This window comes from Gossypium hirsutum, unplaced genomic scaffold (genome assembly GCF_007990345.1).
Source record: "Gossypium hirsutum isolate 1008001.06 unplaced genomic scaffold, Gossypium_hirsutum_v2.1 scaffold_943, whole genome shotgun sequence".
Lineage (NCBI taxonomy): Eukaryota > Viridiplantae > Streptophyta > Magnoliopsida > Malvales > Malvaceae > Gossypium > Gossypium hirsutum.
In genome coordinates this window covers 1-15,475 of record NW_024403350.1, presented here as the reverse complement: position 1 = coordinate 15,475, position 15,475 = coordinate 1, and the positions used below count along the sequence as shown (strand labels likewise).

Here is a 15,475-nt window from a genome sequence, read left to right as displayed (position 1 = left end):
TAGGATGGGTGACCTCCTGGGAAGTCCTCGTGTTGCACCCCTCCATTTTTTCAAAATTTTTTTAGTTGCTTTCTCCACGTGGTGTAACTCATTCGTTATTTGCGTTTTGAATAAATAATTTGGAACGATATTTGGTCGAATTTGCATTTAAATTCGAGGCGCAAGTGCGATAAGGGCAGCCTTTATATGAATAGATTGCGCAAGAGTTGACGGGTGCGATCATACCAGCACTAATGCACCGGATCCCATCAGAACTCCGCAGTTAAGCGTGCTTGGGCGAGAGTAGTACTAGGATGGGTGACCTCTGGGAAGCCCGTTTGCAACCCTCTATTTTATATAATATAGATTTCTTGTCAAGAGTTCTGACAGGTTCGATCATTACCGCACTAATGACGCGGTGAACCATCAAACCCGTCATTAGTGGCGTTGGGCGAGAGTATACAAAGGGTGACCCCTGGGAGTTTTCGTGTGACACTCTCCATTATCATAAATTTTTTTAGTGCAGTTCTCCACGTGGTGTACACCATTCTATTCGTTTTGAAATAATAATGGAACGATTCTGGCGATTCATTTAAATCGAGGCGCAAGTGCATAAGGGCAGCCTTTATGAAAGAGCGCAAGAGTGAACGGGTGCATCATACCAGCACTAATGCACCGGATCCCATCAGAACTCCGCAGTTAAGCGTGCTTGGGCGAGAGTAGTACTAGGATGGGTGACCTCCTGGGAAGTCCTCGTGTTGCACCCCTCCCATTTTTATTTCATATATGTTTTTTTTAGTTGCGTTTTCTCCACGTGGTGTAACTCATTCGTTATTTGCGTTTGTGAAATAAATAATTTGGAACGATATTTGGTCGAATTTGCATTTAAATTCGAGGCGCAAGTGCGATAAGGCAGCCTTTATATGAATAGATTGCGCAAGAGTTGACGGGTGCGATCATACCAGCACTAATGCACCGGATCCCATCAGAACTCCGCAGTTAAGTGCTGGGCGAGAGTAGTACTAGGATGGGTGACCTCCTGGGAAGTCCTCGTGTTGCACCCCTCCCTTTTATTTCATATAATGTTTTTTTTAGTTGCGTTTTCTCCACGTGGTGTAACTCATTCGTTATTTGCGTTTTGTGAAATAAATAATTTGGAACGAATTTGGTCAATTTGCATTTAAAATCGAGGCGCAAGTGCGATAAGGGGCAGCCTTTATAGAATAGATTGCGCAGAGTTGACGGGTGCGATCATACCAGCACTAAGCAACCGGATCCCATCAGAACCCGCCAGTTAAGCGGCTGGCGAGAGTAGTACAGGAGGTGACCTCCTGGAAGTCCTCGGTGCAACCTCCCCATTTATTTCAAAATGTTTTTAGTCGTTCTCCACGTGGGAACTCATCGTATTGCGTTGTGAAATAAAAATTGGAACGATATTGGTCGAATGTCATTAAATCGAGGCGCAAGGGCGATAAGGGGAGCCTTTATAGAAAGAATTGCGCAAGAGTTGACGGTGCGACATACCAGCACAATGCACCGATCCCATCAGAACTCCCGTAACGTCTTGGCGAGAGAGACTAGATGGGACCTCCTGGGAAGTCCTCGGGTGCACCCTCCCATTTTATTTCATATAATGTTTTTTTTAGTTGTTTCTCCACGTGGTGTAACTCATTCGTTATTTGCGTTTTGTGAAATAAATAATTTGGAACGATATTTGGTCGAATTTGCATTTAAATTCGAGCGCAAGTGCGATAAGGGGCAGCCTTTATATGAATAGATTGCGCAAGAGTTGACGGGTGCGATCATACCAGCACTAATGCACCGGATCCCATCAGAACTCCGCAGTTAAGCGTGCTTGGGCGAGTAGTACTAGGATGGGTGACCTCCTGGGAAGTCCTCGTGTTGCACCCTCCCTTTTTTCATATAATGTTTTTTTTAGTTGCGTTTCTCCACGTGGTAACTCATTCGTTATTTGCGTTTTGTGAAATAAATAATTTGGAACGATATTTGGTCGAATTTGCATTTAAATTCGAGGCAAGTGCGATAAGGGGCAGCCTTTATATGAATAGATTGCGCAAGAGTTGACGGGTGCGATCATACCAGCACTAATCACCGGATCCATAAATCCGCATAGCGGCTGGCGAAGAGTACAGATGGACCTCCTGGAACCGGGGCCCCGTTATCAAAATTTTTAGTTGCGTTTCCCACGGGAACTCATTCTATTGCGTGGAAATAAATGGAGATTTGGAACATAATTGGCGGAAGCACCTTAGAATGTGCGAAGAGGGGCGCAAGTGCGGATTAGCGGGGCAGGTGTGGTGAGGAATCGTGCGCAAGAGTTGACGTGGTCGACCATTATCGCATTAAGGACTCGGATAAATCAGGTGCAAGTCGATAAGGGCAGCCTTATAGAAATAGATTGCGCAAGAGTTGACGGGTGCGATCATACCAGCACTAATGCACCGGACCCATCAGAACTCCGCATTAAGCCGGCTGGGCGAGAGTATACTAGATGGGTGACCCTCCTGGGAAGTCCCGTGTGGCACCCCTCCTATTATTTCATATAAGTTTTTTTAGTTGCGTTTCTCGCACGGGTGTAACTCATTCGTTATTGCGTTTTGAAATAAATAATTGGAACGATATTTGGGTCAATTTGCATAATCAGGCGCAATGCGATAAGGGCAGCCTTAAGAAATAGATTGCGCAAGAGTTGACGGTGCATCATAACCAGCACTAAGCACCGTACCCATCAGAACTCCGCAGGTAAGCCGTGCCTTGGGCGAGAGTAGTACTAGGAGGGTGCCCTGGAAGTCCTCGGTTGCACGCCCTCCACTTTATCATAAAGTTTTTTTAGTGCGTTTCTCCACGTGGTGTAACTCATCGTTATTGCATTTTGTGAATAAATAATTGAACGATATTTGGCGAAGTTGTATTTAAAATCGAGGCGCAAGTGCGATAAGAGGCAGCCTTTAAGAATAGATGCGCAAGAGTTGACGGTGCGATCAACCAGCACTAATGCACCGATCCCATCAGAACTCCGCAGTAAGCGCTGGGCGAGGGTATACTCGGGGGAAGGTAGGAGAGTACCCTGGGTCCCGGTGCACCCTCCCCGTTTATTTCAAAAGTTTTTAGTTCGTTTCTCCCACGTGGTAACTCATCGTTATTTGCGTTGTGAAATAAATAATTGGAACGATATATGGTCGAATTTGCATTTAAATCCGAGCCAAGTGCGATAAGGGCAGCCTTATATGAATAGTTGCGCAAGAGTTGACGGGTGCGATCATACAGCACAAATGACCGGATCCCATCAGAACCCGCAGTTAAGCGGCTTGGGCGAGAGAGTACTAGGATGGGTGACCTCCTGGGAAGTCCTGTGTTTCACCCCTCCCATTTTTCATATAAATGTTTTTTAGTTGCATTTTCTCCACGGTGTAACCATTCGTTATTGCGTTTTGGTGAAATAAATAATTGGAAACGATAGGTCGAATTTGCATTAAATTCGAGGCGCAAGGCGATAAGGGGCAGCCTTTATATGAATAGCATTGCGCAAGGAGTTGACGGTGCGATCATACCAGCACTAATGCAACCGGATCCATCAGAACTCCGCAGTTAAGGGCTTGGGCGAGAGTAGTACAAGGAGGTGACCTCTGGGAATCCTCGTGTGCACCCTCCCGTTATTCATAAATGTTTTTAGTGCGTTCTCCCACTTGGTAACTCATTCGTATTGCGTTTGTGAAATAAAATTTGGAACGATATTGTCGAATTTGCATTTAAATTCGAGGCGCAAGGCGATAAGGGCAGCCTTTATAAATGAATAGATGCGCAAGAGTGAGGGTGCGATCATACCAGCACTAAGCACCGGATCCCATCAGAACTCCGCAGTTAACGTGCTGGGCGAAGTAGTACTAGGAGTGACCCCCTGGAAGTCCTCGTGTTGCACCCCCCGTTTTATTCAATAAATGTTTTTTAGTTGCGTTTCTCCACGTGTAACCATATTCGTTATTGCGTTTTGTGAAATAAATAATTGGAACGATATTGGTCGAATTTGCATTTAAATTCGAGCCAAGGCGAAAGGGCAGCTTTATAAAAGATTGCCAGATGCTGGTCGTCACCAGCACTATCACGGACCAGTCAGAACTCCGCAGTTAAGCGTGCTTGGGAAGTAGTACTAGATGGGTGACCACCTGGAAGTTCCGGTTGCACCCTCCCGTTTTATTTCATATAAGTTTTTAGTTGCGTTTCTGTGAACGTAAAATAATTGAACGAATCAATTCTGGGGAGGGTGGATTTGGCCATTTGAAAGCTCCCTATGCCGCAAGTGCGATACAGGAGGCACCTTTTTTTTTATAATCGAATAGATGCGCATAGGTAGTTGACGAGGCGAATATACAGATAATGCACCGTTATCGCCATCAAAACACCGACATAAGCCTCGGCGGGTATCTAAGGGTACCCCTGACCCTGTTTATTTCATAAATTTTTTTATTGCGTTTCTCCCGTGGTAACTCATTGTATTTGCGTTTTGAAATAAATAATGAACGAATTGGTCGATTTGCATTAAATTCGAGGCGCAAGTGCGATAAGGGCAGCCTTATATAATAGATTGCGCAAGGTGACGGGTGCGATCATACCAGCACTAATGCACCGGATCCATCAGAACTCCATAACTGCTTGGGCGAGGTAGACTAGAGGGTGACCTCTGGAAGTCCTGTGCACCCCTCCTTTTTTATAATTTTTTTTATTTTCTCCAGTGTAAATTGTTATTTGTGAAATAAAAATTGGAACGATATTGGTCGAATTTGCATTAAATCGAGCCAAGTGCGATAAGGGCAGCCTTATATGAATAGATGCGCAAGAGTGACGGGTGCGATCATACCGAGCACTAATGCACCGGATCCCATCAGAACTCCGCAGGTAAGCCGTGCTTGGGCGAGAGTAGTACTAGGATGGGTGACCTCCTGGGAAGTCCTCGTGTTGCACCCCTCCCATTTTTATTTCATAATAATGTTTTTTAGTGCGTTTTCTCCACGTGGTGTAACTCATTCGTTATTTGCGTTTTGTGAAATAAATAATTTGGAACGATATTTGGTCGAATTTGCATTTAAATTCGAGGCGCAAGTGCGATAAGGGGCAGCCTTTATATGAATAGATTGCGCAAGAGTTGACGGGTGCATCATACCAGCACTAATGCACCGGATCCCATCAGAACTCCGCAGTTAAGCGTGCTTGGGCGAGAGTAGTACTAGGATGGGTGACCTCCTGGGAAGTCCTCGTGTTGCACCCCTCCCGATTTATTCAAAAATGTTTTTTTAGTTACGTTCTCCACGGGTGTACTCATCGTATTGCGTTTGTGAAATAAATAATTTGGAACGATATTTGGTCGAATTTGCATTAAATTCGAGGCGCAAGTGCGATAAGGGGCAGCCTTTATATGATAGATTGCGCAAGAGTTGACGGGTGCGACATACCAGCACTAAGCACCGATCCCATCAGAACTCCGCAGTAAGCGTGCTTGGCGAGAGTAGTACTAGAGGTGACTCCTGGAAGTCCTCGTGTTGCACCCTCCCTTTTATTCAAATGTTTTTATGCTTCTCCACGTGGGTAACTCATCGTTATTTGCGTTTTGTGAAATAAATAATTGGAACGATATTTGGTCGAATTTGCATTAAATTCGAGGCGCAAGTGCGATAAGGGCAGCCTTATATGAATAGATTGCGCAGAGTTGACGGTGCGATCATACCGCACAATGCACCGGATCCCATCAGAACTCCGCAGTTAAGCGTGCTGGGCGAGAGTAGTACTAGGATGGGTGACCTCCTGGGAAGTCCTCGTGTTGCACCCTCCGTTTTATTTCATATAATGTTTTTTAGTTGCGTTTTCTCCACGTGGTGTAACTCATTCGTTATTGCGTTTTGTGAAATAAATAATTTGGAACATATTTGGTCGATTTGCATTTAAATTCGAGGCGCAAGTGCGATAAGGGGCAGCCTTTATATGAATAGATTGCGCAAGATTGACGGGTGCGATCAACCAGCACTAATGCACCGGATCCCATCAGAACTCCGCAGTTAAGCGTGCTGGGCGAGAGTAGTACTAGGATGGGTGACTCCTGGAAGTCCCGTGTGCACCCCTCCCATTTATTCATAAATGTTTTTTAGTTGCGTTTTCTCCACGTGGGTAACTCATTCGTTATTTGCGTTTTGTGAAATAAATAATTGGAACGATATTTGGTCGAATTTGCATTAAATTCGAGGCGCAAGTGCGATAAGGGGCAGCCTTATATGAATAGATTGCGCAAGAGTTGACGGGTGCGATCATACCAGCACTAATGCACCGGATCCCATCAGAACTCCGCAGGTAAGCGTGCTTGGGCGAGAGTAGTACTAGGATGGGTGACCTCCTGGGAAGTCCTCGTGTTGCACCCCTCCCTTTTATTTCATATAATGTTTTTTAGTTGCGTTTTCTCCACGTGGTGTAACTCATTCGTTATTTGCGTTTGTGAAATAAATAATTGGAACGATATTGGTCGAATTTGCATTTAAATTCGAGGCGCAAGTGCGATAAGGGCAGCCTTTATATGAAATAGATTGCGCAAGAGTTGACGGTGCGATCATACCAGCACTAAATGCACCGGATCCATCAGAACTCCGCAGTAAGCGTGCTTGGGCGAGAGTAGTACTAGGAGGGTGACCTCCTGGGAAGTCCTCGGTTGCACCCTCCCATTTATTTCATATAATGTTTTTTAGTTGCGTTTTCTCCACGTGGTGTAACTCATTCGTTATTGCGTTTTGTGAAATAAATAATTTGGAACGATATTTGGTCGAATTTGCATTTAAATTCGAGGCGCAAGTGCGATAAGGGGCAGCCTTTATATGAATAGATTGCGCAAGAGTTGACGGGTGCGATCATACCAGCACTAAGCACCGGATCCCATCAGAACTCCGCAGTTAAGCGTGCTTGGGCGAGAGTAGTACTAGGATGGTGACCTCCTGGGAAGTCCTCGTGTTGCACCCCTCCCTTTTATTTCATATAATGTTTTTTTTAGTTGCGTTTCTCCACGTGGTGTAACTCATTCGTTATTTGCGTTTTGTGAATAAATAATTTGGAACGATATTTGGTCGAATTTGCATTTAAATTCGAGGCGCAAGTGCGATAAGAGGCAGCCTTTATATGAATAGATTGCGCAAGAGTTGACGGGTGCGATCATACCAGCACTAATGCACCGATCCCATCAGAACTCCGCAGTTAAGCGGCTTGGGCGAGAGTAGTACTAGGATGGGTGACCTCTGGGAAGTCCTCGTGTTGCACCCCTCCATTTTTTCATATAATGTTTTTTTTAGTTGTTTTCTCCACGTGGTGTAACTCATTCGTTATTTGCGTTTGTGAAATAAATAATTGGAACGATATTGGTCGAATTTGCATTTAAATCGAGGCGCAAGTGCGATAAGGGCAGCCTTTATATGATAGATTGCGCAAGAGTTGACGGTGCGATCATACCAGCACTAATGCACCGGATCCCATCAGAACTCCGCAGTTAAGCGTGCTTGGGCAGAGTAGTACTAGGATGGGTGACTCCTGGGAAGTCCTCGTGTTGCACCCTCCCATTTTATTTCATATAATGTTTTTTAGTTGCGTTTTCTCCACGTGTGTAACTCATTCGTTATTTGCGTTTGTGAAATAAATAATTTGGAACGATATTGGTCGAATTTGCATTTAAATTCGAGGCGCAGTGCGATAAGGGGCAGCCTTTATTGAATAGATTGCGCAAGAGTTGACGGTGCGATCATACCACACTAAGCACCGGATCCCATCAGAACTCCGCAGTAAGCGTGCTTGGGCGAGAGTATACTAGGATGGGTGACCCTGGGAAGTCCTCGTGTTGCACCTCCCATTTATTTCATATAATGTTTTTTATTCGTTTCTCCACGTGGGTAACTCATTCGTTATTGCGTTTGTGAAATAATAATTTGGAACATATTGGTCGAATTTGCATTAATTCGAGGCGCAAGTGCGATAAGGGGCCTTTATATGAATAGATGCGCAAGAGTTGACGGGTGCGATCATCCGCACTAATGCACCGGATCCCATCAGAACTCCGCATTAAGCGTGCTTGGGCGAGAGTAGTACTAGGATGGGTGACCTCCCTGGGAAGTCCTCGTGTTGCACCCCCTCCCATTTATTTCATATAATGTTTTTTTAGTTGCGTTTTCTCCACGTGGTGTAACTCATTCGTTATTTGCGTTTTGTGAAATAAATAATTGGAACGATATTTGGTCGAATTTGTATTAAATTCGAGGCGCAAGTGCGATAAGGGGCAGCCTTTAATGAATAGATTGCGCAAGAGTTGACGGGTGCGATCATACCAGCACTAATGCACCGGATCCCATCAGAACTCCGCAGTTAAGCGTGCTTGGGCGAGAGTAGTACTAGGATGGGTGACCTCCTGGGAAGTCCTCGTGTTGCACCCTCCCATTTTATTCTATAAAATTTTTTAGTTGCATTTCTCCCACGTGTGTAACTCATTCGTTATTTGCGTTTTGTGAAATAAATAATTTGGAACGATATTTGGTCGAATTTGCATTTAATTCGAGGCGCAAGTGCGATAAGGGGCAGCCTTTATATGGAAAGATTGCGCAAGAGTTGACCGGGTGCGATCATACCAGCACTAATGCACCGGATCCCATCAGAACTCCGCAGTTAAGCGTGCTGGGCGAGAGTAGTACTAGGATGGGTGACCTCTGGGAAGTCCTCGTGTTGCACCCTCCCATTTTTCATAAAGTTTTTTTAGTTGCGTTTTCTCCACGTGGTGAACTCATTCGTTATTTGCGTTTTGTGAAATAAATAATTTGGAACGATATTTGGTCGAATTGCATTTAAATTCGAGGCGCAAGTGCGATAAGGGCAGCCTTTGATATGAAAGTGCGGTGGATCATCCAGCACTAATGCACCGGATCCACAGAACTCCGCAGTTAAGCCTGCTTGGGCGAGAGTACTAAGGGTGACCTCCTGGATCCTGTGTGACCCTCTTTTTTTCATAAGTTTTTTTTTCTTTTCTCCACGTGGTGTACTCATTCTTATTGCGTTGGAAATAATAATTGGAACGATATTGGTCGAATTTGCATTTAAATCGAGGCGCAAGGCGATAAGGGCACCTTATATGAATAGATGCGCAAGAGTTGACGGGTGCGATCATACCAGCACTAATGCACGGACCCATCAGAACCCGCAGTAAGCTGCTTGGGCGAGAGTAGTACTAGGATGGGTGACCTCCTGGGAAGTCCTCGTGTTGCACCCCTCCCATTTTATTCATATAAGTTTTTTTTAGTTGCGTTTTCTCACTGGTGTAACTCATTCGTTATTTGCGTTTGTGAAAAATAATTGGAACGATATTTGGTCGAATTTGCATTTAAATCGAGGCGCAAGTGCGATAAGGGCAGCCTTTTATGAATAGATGCGCAAGAGTGACGGGTGCGATCATACCAGCACTAATGCACCGGATCCCATCAGAACTCCGCAGGTAGCGTGCTTGGGCGAGAGTAGTACTAGGATGGGGACCCTGGGAAGTCCTGTGTTGCACCCCTCCTTTTTTTTATTTCATATAATGTTTTTTTTTGGTTAATTTGGAACGATATTTGGTCGAATTTGCATTTAAATTCGAGGCAAGTGCGATAAGGGGCAGCCTTTATATGAATAGATTGCGCAAGAGTTGACGGGTGCGATCATACCAGCACTAATGCACCGGATCCCATCAGAACTCCGCAGTTAAGCGTGCTTGGGCGAGAGTAGTACTAGGATGGGTGACCTCCTGGGAAGTCCTCGTGTTGCACCCCTCCCATTTTTTCAAAATGTTTTTTTTAGTTGCGTTTTCTCCACGGGTGTAACTCATTCGTTATTTGCGTTTTGTGAAATAAATAATTTGGAACGATATTTGGTCGAATTTGCATTTAAATTCGAGGCGCAAGTGCGATAAGGGGCAGCCTTTATGAATAGATTGCGCAAGAGTTGACGGGTGCGATCATACCAGCACTAATGCACCGGATCCCATCAGAACTCCGCAGTTAAGCGTGCTTGGGCGAGAGTAGTACTAGGATGGGTGACCTCCTGGGAAGTCCTCGTGTGCCCCTGTATTTATTATAAAGTTTTTTTTGTTAGTGCTTTCTCCACGGTAACGCATCGTTATTTCGTTTTGAAATAAAAATTTGGAACGATATTGTCGAATTGCTTTATTCCGAGGCAAGGCATAAGGGGCAGCCTTATATGAATAAGAGGCGGAAGAGTGACAGGCGATCATACAAACATAAGCACCGGAACCATAAAAATCCGGCGTTAACCGGCTGGGCGAGAGTAGTACTACGATGGGTGCCCCTGGGGAGTCCTCGGCTCCCCCTCGATTTTTTTTAATTTTTTGTTGCTTTTCTCCACGTGGTGTAAACCTTTCGTGTATTTGCGTTGTGAAATAAATAATTTGGAACGATATTTGGTCAATTTGCATTTAAAATTCGAGGCGCAAGTGCGATAAGGGGCAGCCTTTATATGAATAAAGATTGCGCAGAGTTGGACGGTGGCGATCATACAGCACTAATGCACCGGATCCATCAGAACTCGGCAGTAAGCGTGCTTGGGCGAGAGTAGTACTAGGATGGGTGACTCCTGGAAGTTCTCGTGTTGCACCCTCCGATTTTTATCATATAATGTTTTTTTAGTTGCGTTTTCTCCAACGTGGTGCTACTCATTCGTTATTGTGCGTTTTGTGAAATAATAATTGGAACGATATTTGGTCGAATTTGATTTAAAATTCGAGGGCAGTGCGATAGGGGGCAGCCTTTAATGAATAGATTGCGCAAGAGTGGAGGGTGCGATCATGACCAGCACTAATGCACCGGATCATCAGAATCGCGAGTTAAGCCTGCTTGGGCGAGAGTAGTACAGGATGGGTGAGCCTCTGGGAAGTCTCGAGTGTGCAGACCTCCGTTTTATTATAAATGTTTTTTTTAGTTGGTTTCTCCACGTGGTGTAACTATTTCGTTATTTGCGTTTTGTGAAAATAAATAATTTGGAACGATTATTTGGTCGAATTGCATTTAAATTCGAGCGCAGTTGCGATAAGGGAAGCTTTCTATGATAGGAGCGGAGTTGAGGGTGGATATCAGCGCTAATGCCACGGATCCCATAGAACTCCGAGTTAGGTGCTGGGCGAGAGTAGTCTAGGATGGGTGAAGCTCTGGGAAGTTCGTGTTGCAGCCCCTTTATTTATATATGTTCTTTTAGTTGCTCTCACGTGGTGCTAACTTCGTTATTGCGTTTTGGAAATAAATAATTTGAACGATATTTGGTCGAATTGAATTAATTGAGGCGAAGTGCTGATAAGGGACCTTTATTAATAGTTGCGCAAGAGTTGACGGGTGCGATCATACAGCACTAATGCAGGATCATCAGAACGATCAGTGCTTGGGCGGAGTGTACTAGTGGGTGATCTGGGACTTCGGTGCCCCTCCTTTTATTTCATATAATGTTTTTTTTAGTTGCGTTTTCTCCACGTGGTGTAACTCATTCGTTATTTGCGTTTTGTGAAATAAATAATTTGGAACGATATTTGGTCGAATTTGCATTTAAATTCGAGGCGCAAGTGCGATAAGGGCAGCCTTTATATGAATAGATTGCGCAAGAGTTGACGGGTGCGATCATACCAGCACTAATGCACCGGATCCATCAGAACTCCGCAGTAAGCGTGCTTGGGCGAGAGTAGTACTAGGATGGGTGACCTCTGGGAAGTCCTCGTGTTGCACCCCTCCCATTTTATTTCATATAATGTTTTTTTTAGTTGCGTTTTCTCCACGTGGTGTAACTCATTCGTTATTTGCGTTTTGTGAAATAAATAATTTGGAACGATATTTGGTCGAATTTGCATTTAAATTCGAGGCGCAAGTGCGATAAGGGCAGCCTTTATATGAATAGATTGCGCAAGAGTTGACGGGTGCGATCATACCAGCACTAATGCACCGGATCCATCAGAACTCCGCAGTTAAGCGTGCTTGGGCGAGAGTAGTACTAGGATGGGTGACCTCTGGGAAGTCCTCGTGTTGCACCCCTCCCGTTTTATTTCATATAATTTTTTTTAGTTGCGTTTTCTCCACGTGGTGTAACTCATTCGTTATTTGCGTTTTGTGAAAAAATAATTTGGAACGATATTTGGTCGAATTTGCATTTAAATTCGAGGCGCAAGTGCGATAAGGGCAGCCTTTATATGAATAGATTGCGCAAGAGTTGACGGGTGCGATCATACCAGCACTAATGCACCGGATCCCATCAGAACTCCGCAGTTAAGCGTGCTTGGGCGAGAGTAGTACTAGGATGGGTGACCTCCTGGGAAGTCCTCGTGTTGCACCCCTCCATTTTATTTAATAATGTTTTTTTTAGTTGCGTTTTCTCCACGTGGTGTAACTCATTCGTTATTTGCGTTTTGTGAAATAAATAATTGGAACGATATTTGGTCGAATTGCATTTAAATTCGAGGCGCAAGTGCGATAAAGGCAGCCTTTATATGAATAGATTGCGCAAGAGTTGACGGGTGCGATCATACCAGCACAATGCACCGGATCCCATCAGAACTCCGCAGTTAAGCGTGCTTGGGCGAGAGTAGTACTAGGATGGGTGACCTCCTGGGAAGTCCTCGTGTTGCACCCCTCCCATTTTTTTCATATAATGTTTTTTTTAGTTGCGTTTTCTCCACGTGGTGTAACTCATTCGTTATTTGCGTTTTGAATAAATAATTTGGAACGATATTTGGTCGAATTTGCATTTAAATTCGAGGCGCAAGTGCGATAAGGGCAGCCTTTATATGAATAGATTGCGCAAGAGTTGACGGGTGCGATCATACCAGCACTAATGCACCGGATCCCATCAGAACTCCGCAGTTAAGCGTGCTTGGGCGAGAGTAGTACTAGGATGGGTGACCTCCTGGAAGTCCTCGTGTTGCACCCCTCCCATTTTATTTCATATAATGTTTTTTTAGTTGCGTTTTCTCCACGTGGTGTAACTCATTCGTTATTTGCGTTTTGTGAAATAAATAATTTGGAACGATATTTGGTCGAATTTGCATTTAAATTCGAGGCGCAAGTGCGATAAGGGCAGCCTTTATATGAATAGATTGCGCAAGAGTTGACGGGTGCGATCATACCAGCACTAATGCACCGGATCCCATCAGAACTCCGCAGTTAAGCGTGCTTGGGCGAGAGTAGTACTAGGATGGGTGACCTCCTGGGAAGTCCTCGTGTTGCACCCCTCCCATTTTATTTCATAAATTTTTTTTAGTTGCGTTTTCTCCACGTGGTGTAACTCATTCGTTATTTTGCGTTTTGTGAAATAAATAATTTGGAACGATATTTGTCGAATTTGCATTTAAATTCGAGGCGCAAGTGCGATAAGGGCAGCCTTTATATGAATAGATTGCGCAAGAGGACGGGTGCGATCATACCAGCACTAATGCACCGGATCAGAACTCCGCAGTTAAGCGTGCTTGGGCGAGAGTAGTACTAGGATGGGTGACCTCTGGGAAGTCCTCGTGTTGCACCCCTCCCTTTTTTTCATATAATGTTTTTTTTAGTTGCGTTTTCTCCACGTGGTGTAACTCATTCGTTATTTGCGTTTTGTGAAATAATAATTTGGAACGATATTTGGTCGAATTTGCATTTAAATTCGAGGCGCAAGTGCGATAAGGGCAGCCTTTATATGAATAGATTGCGCAAGAGTTGACGGGTGCGATCATACCAGCACTAATGCACCGATCCCATCAGAACTCCGCAGTTAAGCGTGCTTGGGCGAGAGTAGTACTAGGATGGGTGACCTCTGGGAAGTCCTCGTGTTGCACCCCTCCCGATTTTATTTCATATAATGTTTTTTTAGTTGCGTTTTCTCCACGTGGTGTAACTCATTCGTTATTTGCGTTTTGTGAAATAAATAATTTGGAACGATTTGGTCGAATTTGCATTTAAATTCGAGGCGCAAGTGCGATAAGGGCAGCCTTTATATGAATAGATTGCGCAAGAGTTGACGGGTGCGATCATACCAGCACTAATGCACCGGATCCCATCAGAAACTCCGCAGTTAAGCTGCTTGGGCGAGTAGTACTAGGATGGGTGCTCCTGGGAAGTCCTCGTGTTGCACCCCTCCCATTTTATTTCATATAATGTTTTTTTAGTTGCTTTTCTCCACGTGGTGTAACTCATTCGTTATTTGCGTTTGTGAAATAATAATTTGGAACGATATTTGGTCGAATTTGCATTTAAATTCGAGGCGCAAGTGCGATAAGGGGCAGCCTTTATATGAATAGATTGCGCAAGAGTTGACGGGTGCGATCATACCAGCACTAATGCACCGGATCCCATCAGAACTCCGCAGTTAAGCGTGCTTGGGCGAGAGTAGTACTAGGATGGGTGACCTCCTGGGAAGTCCTCGTGTTGCACCCCTCCCATTTTATTTCATATAATGTTTTTTTTAGTTGCGTTTTCTCCACGTGGTGTAACTCATTCGTTATTTGCGTTTGTGAAAATAATTTGGAACGATATTTGGTCGAATTTGCATTAAATTCGAGGCGCAAGTGCGATAAGGGCAGCCTTTATATGAATAGATTGCGCAAGAGTTGACGGGTGCGATCATACCAGCACTAATGCACCGGATCCCATCAGAACTCCGCAGTTAAGTGCTTGGGCGAGAGTAGTACTAGATGGTGACCTCCTGGGAAGTCCTCGTGTTGCACCCCTATTTTTTTGTTTTTTTAGTTGCGTTTTCTCCACGTGGTGTAACTCATTCGTTATTTGCGTTTTGTGAAATAAATAATTTGGAACGATATTTGGTCGAATTTGCATTTAAATTCGAGGCGCAAGTGCGATAAGGGGCAGCCTTTATATGAATAGATTGCGCAAGAGTTGACGGGTGCGATCATACCAGCACTAATGCACCGATCCATCAGAACTCCGCAGTTAAGCGTGCTTGGGCGAGAGTAGTACTAGGATGGGTGACCTCCTGGGAAGTCCTCGTGTTGCACCCCTCCCATTTATTTCATAATGTTTTTTTTAGTTGCGTTTCTCCACGTGGTGTAACTCATTCGTTATTTGCGTTTTGTGAAATAAATAATTTGGAACGATATTTGGTCGAATTTGCATTTAAATTCGAGGCGCAAGTGCGATAAGGGCAGCCTTTATATGAATAGATTGCGCAAGAGTTGACGGGTGCGATCATACCAGCACTAATGCACCGGATCCCATCAGAACTCCGCAGTTAAGCGTGCTTGGGCGAGAGTAGTACTAGGATGGGTGACCTCCTGGGAAGTCCTCGTGTTGCACCCCTCCCATTTCATATAATGTTTTTTTTAGTTGCGTTTTCTCCACGTGGTAACTCATTCGTTATTTGCGTTTTGTGAAATAAATAATTTGGAACGATTTTGGTCGAATTTGCATTTAAATTCGAGCGCAAGTGCGATAAGGGGCAGCCTTTATGA

At 44.5% G+C, this 15,475-nt stretch overlaps 26 non-coding genes and 10 pseudogenes across 26 annotated transcripts; all 36 read left to right on the top strand.

Moving 5' to 3' along the window:
- The first annotated feature begins 211 nt into the window (after nucleotides 1–211).
- LOC121227501 (5S ribosomal RNA) lies at nucleotides 212–326 on the top strand. The gene has a single exon (XR_005925110.1). It is a non-coding gene; the product is annotated as a 5S ribosomal RNA (ribosomal RNA).
- A 302-nt stretch (nucleotides 327–628) lies between these two features.
- LOC121227484 (5S ribosomal RNA) lies at nucleotides 629–746 on the top strand. The gene has a single exon (XR_005925093.1). It is a non-coding gene; the product is annotated as a 5S ribosomal RNA (ribosomal RNA).
- Nucleotides 747–927: 181 nt separating this feature from the next.
- Nucleotides 928–1,043, top strand: LOC121227491 (5S ribosomal RNA). The gene has a single exon (XR_005925101.1). It is a non-coding gene; the product is annotated as a 5S ribosomal RNA (ribosomal RNA).
- Nucleotides 1,044–1,773: 730 nt separating this feature from the next.
- On the top strand, nucleotides 1,774–1,890 carry LOC121227482 (5S ribosomal RNA). The gene has a single exon (XR_005925091.1). It is a non-coding gene; the product is annotated as a 5S ribosomal RNA (ribosomal RNA).
- A 1,921-nt stretch (nucleotides 1,891–3,811) lies between these two features.
- On the top strand, nucleotides 3,812–3,922 carry LOC121227511 (uncharacterized; annotated as a pseudogene).
- Nucleotides 3,923–4,841: 919 nt separating this feature from the next.
- LOC121227489 (5S ribosomal RNA) lies at nucleotides 4,842–4,962 on the top strand. Its single transcript, XR_005925099.1, has one exon. It is a non-coding gene; the product is annotated as a 5S ribosomal RNA (ribosomal RNA).
- A 183-nt stretch (nucleotides 4,963–5,145) lies between these two features.
- LOC121227483 (5S ribosomal RNA) lies at nucleotides 5,146–5,263 on the top strand. Its single transcript, XR_005925092.1, has one exon. It is a non-coding gene; the product is annotated as a 5S ribosomal RNA (ribosomal RNA).
- Nucleotides 5,264–5,705: 442 nt separating this feature from the next.
- LOC121227496 (5S ribosomal RNA) lies at nucleotides 5,706–5,821 on the top strand. The gene has a single exon (XR_005925104.1). It is a non-coding gene; the product is annotated as a 5S ribosomal RNA (ribosomal RNA).
- Nucleotides 5,822–5,997: 176 nt separating this feature from the next.
- On the top strand, nucleotides 5,998–6,110 carry LOC121227509 (uncharacterized; annotated as a pseudogene).
- A 175-nt stretch (nucleotides 6,111–6,285) lies between these two features.
- On the top strand, nucleotides 6,286–6,404 carry LOC121227478 (5S ribosomal RNA). The gene has a single exon (XR_005925088.1). It is a non-coding gene; the product is annotated as a 5S ribosomal RNA (ribosomal RNA).
- A 177-nt stretch (nucleotides 6,405–6,581) lies between these two features.
- Nucleotides 6,582–6,697, top strand: LOC121227508 (uncharacterized; annotated as a pseudogene).
- A 179-nt stretch (nucleotides 6,698–6,876) lies between these two features.
- Nucleotides 6,877–6,993, top strand: LOC121227485 (5S ribosomal RNA). The gene has a single exon (XR_005925094.1). It is a non-coding gene; the product is annotated as a 5S ribosomal RNA (ribosomal RNA).
- A 181-nt stretch (nucleotides 6,994–7,174) lies between these two features.
- On the top strand, nucleotides 7,175–7,290 carry LOC121227502 (5S ribosomal RNA). The gene has a single exon (XR_005925111.1). It is a non-coding gene; the product is annotated as a 5S ribosomal RNA (ribosomal RNA).
- A 172-nt stretch (nucleotides 7,291–7,462) lies between these two features.
- On the top strand, nucleotides 7,463–7,579 carry LOC121227498 (5S ribosomal RNA). The gene has a single exon (XR_005925107.1). It is a non-coding gene; the product is annotated as a 5S ribosomal RNA (ribosomal RNA).
- Nucleotides 7,580–7,754: 175 nt separating this feature from the next.
- LOC121227510 (uncharacterized) lies at nucleotides 7,755–7,867 on the top strand (annotated as a pseudogene).
- Nucleotides 7,868–8,031: 164 nt separating this feature from the next.
- LOC121227504 (uncharacterized) lies at nucleotides 8,032–8,148 on the top strand (annotated as a pseudogene).
- Nucleotides 8,149–8,328: 180 nt separating this feature from the next.
- Nucleotides 8,329–8,447, top strand: LOC121227477 (5S ribosomal RNA). Its single transcript, XR_005925087.1, has one exon. It is a non-coding gene; the product is annotated as a 5S ribosomal RNA (ribosomal RNA).
- A 178-nt stretch (nucleotides 8,448–8,625) lies between these two features.
- On the top strand, nucleotides 8,626–8,742 carry LOC121227486 (5S ribosomal RNA). Its single transcript, XR_005925095.1, has one exon. It is a non-coding gene; the product is annotated as a 5S ribosomal RNA (ribosomal RNA).
- A 418-nt stretch (nucleotides 8,743–9,160) lies between these two features.
- LOC121227506 (uncharacterized) lies at nucleotides 9,161–9,274 on the top strand (annotated as a pseudogene).
- Nucleotides 9,275–9,445: 171 nt separating this feature from the next.
- Nucleotides 9,446–9,559, top strand: LOC121227505 (uncharacterized; annotated as a pseudogene).
- Nucleotides 9,560–9,690: 131 nt separating this feature from the next.
- Nucleotides 9,691–9,809, top strand: LOC121227515 (5S ribosomal RNA). The gene has a single exon (XR_005925114.1). It is a non-coding gene; the product is annotated as a 5S ribosomal RNA (ribosomal RNA).
- A 177-nt stretch (nucleotides 9,810–9,986) lies between these two features.
- Nucleotides 9,987–10,104, top strand: LOC121227490 (5S ribosomal RNA). The gene has a single exon (XR_005925100.1). It is a non-coding gene; the product is annotated as a 5S ribosomal RNA (ribosomal RNA).
- Nucleotides 10,105–10,539: 435 nt separating this feature from the next.
- On the top strand, nucleotides 10,540–10,653 carry LOC121227513 (uncharacterized; annotated as a pseudogene).
- A 999-nt stretch (nucleotides 10,654–11,652) lies between these two features.
- On the top strand, nucleotides 11,653–11,768 carry LOC121227499 (5S ribosomal RNA). Its single transcript, XR_005925108.1, has one exon. It is a non-coding gene; the product is annotated as a 5S ribosomal RNA (ribosomal RNA).
- Nucleotides 11,769–11,951: 183 nt separating this feature from the next.
- LOC121227487 (5S ribosomal RNA) lies at nucleotides 11,952–12,068 on the top strand. Its single transcript, XR_005925097.1, has one exon. It is a non-coding gene; the product is annotated as a 5S ribosomal RNA (ribosomal RNA).
- A 180-nt stretch (nucleotides 12,069–12,248) lies between these two features.
- LOC121227512 (5S ribosomal RNA) lies at nucleotides 12,249–12,367 on the top strand. The gene has a single exon (XR_005925113.1). It is a non-coding gene; the product is annotated as a 5S ribosomal RNA (ribosomal RNA).
- A 178-nt stretch (nucleotides 12,368–12,545) lies between these two features.
- On the top strand, nucleotides 12,546–12,663 carry LOC121227480 (5S ribosomal RNA). Its single transcript, XR_005925090.1, has one exon. It is a non-coding gene; the product is annotated as a 5S ribosomal RNA (ribosomal RNA).
- A 179-nt stretch (nucleotides 12,664–12,842) lies between these two features.
- Nucleotides 12,843–12,960, top strand: LOC121227479 (5S ribosomal RNA). The gene has a single exon (XR_005925089.1). It is a non-coding gene; the product is annotated as a 5S ribosomal RNA (ribosomal RNA).
- Nucleotides 12,961–13,142: 182 nt separating this feature from the next.
- Nucleotides 13,143–13,261, top strand: LOC121227500 (5S ribosomal RNA). Its single transcript, XR_005925109.1, has one exon. It is a non-coding gene; the product is annotated as a 5S ribosomal RNA (ribosomal RNA).
- Nucleotides 13,262–13,439: 178 nt separating this feature from the next.
- LOC121227495 (uncharacterized) lies at nucleotides 13,440–13,552 on the top strand (annotated as a pseudogene).
- A 180-nt stretch (nucleotides 13,553–13,732) lies between these two features.
- LOC121227493 (5S ribosomal RNA) lies at nucleotides 13,733–13,849 on the top strand. Its single transcript, XR_005925102.1, has one exon. It is a non-coding gene; the product is annotated as a 5S ribosomal RNA (ribosomal RNA).
- A 181-nt stretch (nucleotides 13,850–14,030) lies between these two features.
- On the top strand, nucleotides 14,031–14,145 carry LOC121227507 (uncharacterized; annotated as a pseudogene).
- Nucleotides 14,146–14,325: 180 nt separating this feature from the next.
- Nucleotides 14,326–14,444, top strand: LOC121227488 (5S ribosomal RNA). Its single transcript, XR_005925098.1, has one exon. It is a non-coding gene; the product is annotated as a 5S ribosomal RNA (ribosomal RNA).
- A 178-nt stretch (nucleotides 14,445–14,622) lies between these two features.
- On the top strand, nucleotides 14,623–14,737 carry LOC121227497 (5S ribosomal RNA). The gene has a single exon (XR_005925105.1). It is a non-coding gene; the product is annotated as a 5S ribosomal RNA (ribosomal RNA).
- Nucleotides 14,738–14,908: 171 nt separating this feature from the next.
- On the top strand, nucleotides 14,909–15,025 carry LOC121227494 (5S ribosomal RNA). Its single transcript, XR_005925103.1, has one exon. It is a non-coding gene; the product is annotated as a 5S ribosomal RNA (ribosomal RNA).
- A 179-nt stretch (nucleotides 15,026–15,204) lies between these two features.
- On the top strand, nucleotides 15,205–15,323 carry LOC121227476 (5S ribosomal RNA). Its single transcript, XR_005925086.1, has one exon. It is a non-coding gene; the product is annotated as a 5S ribosomal RNA (ribosomal RNA).
- Nucleotides 15,324–15,475: the final 152 nt, after the last annotated feature.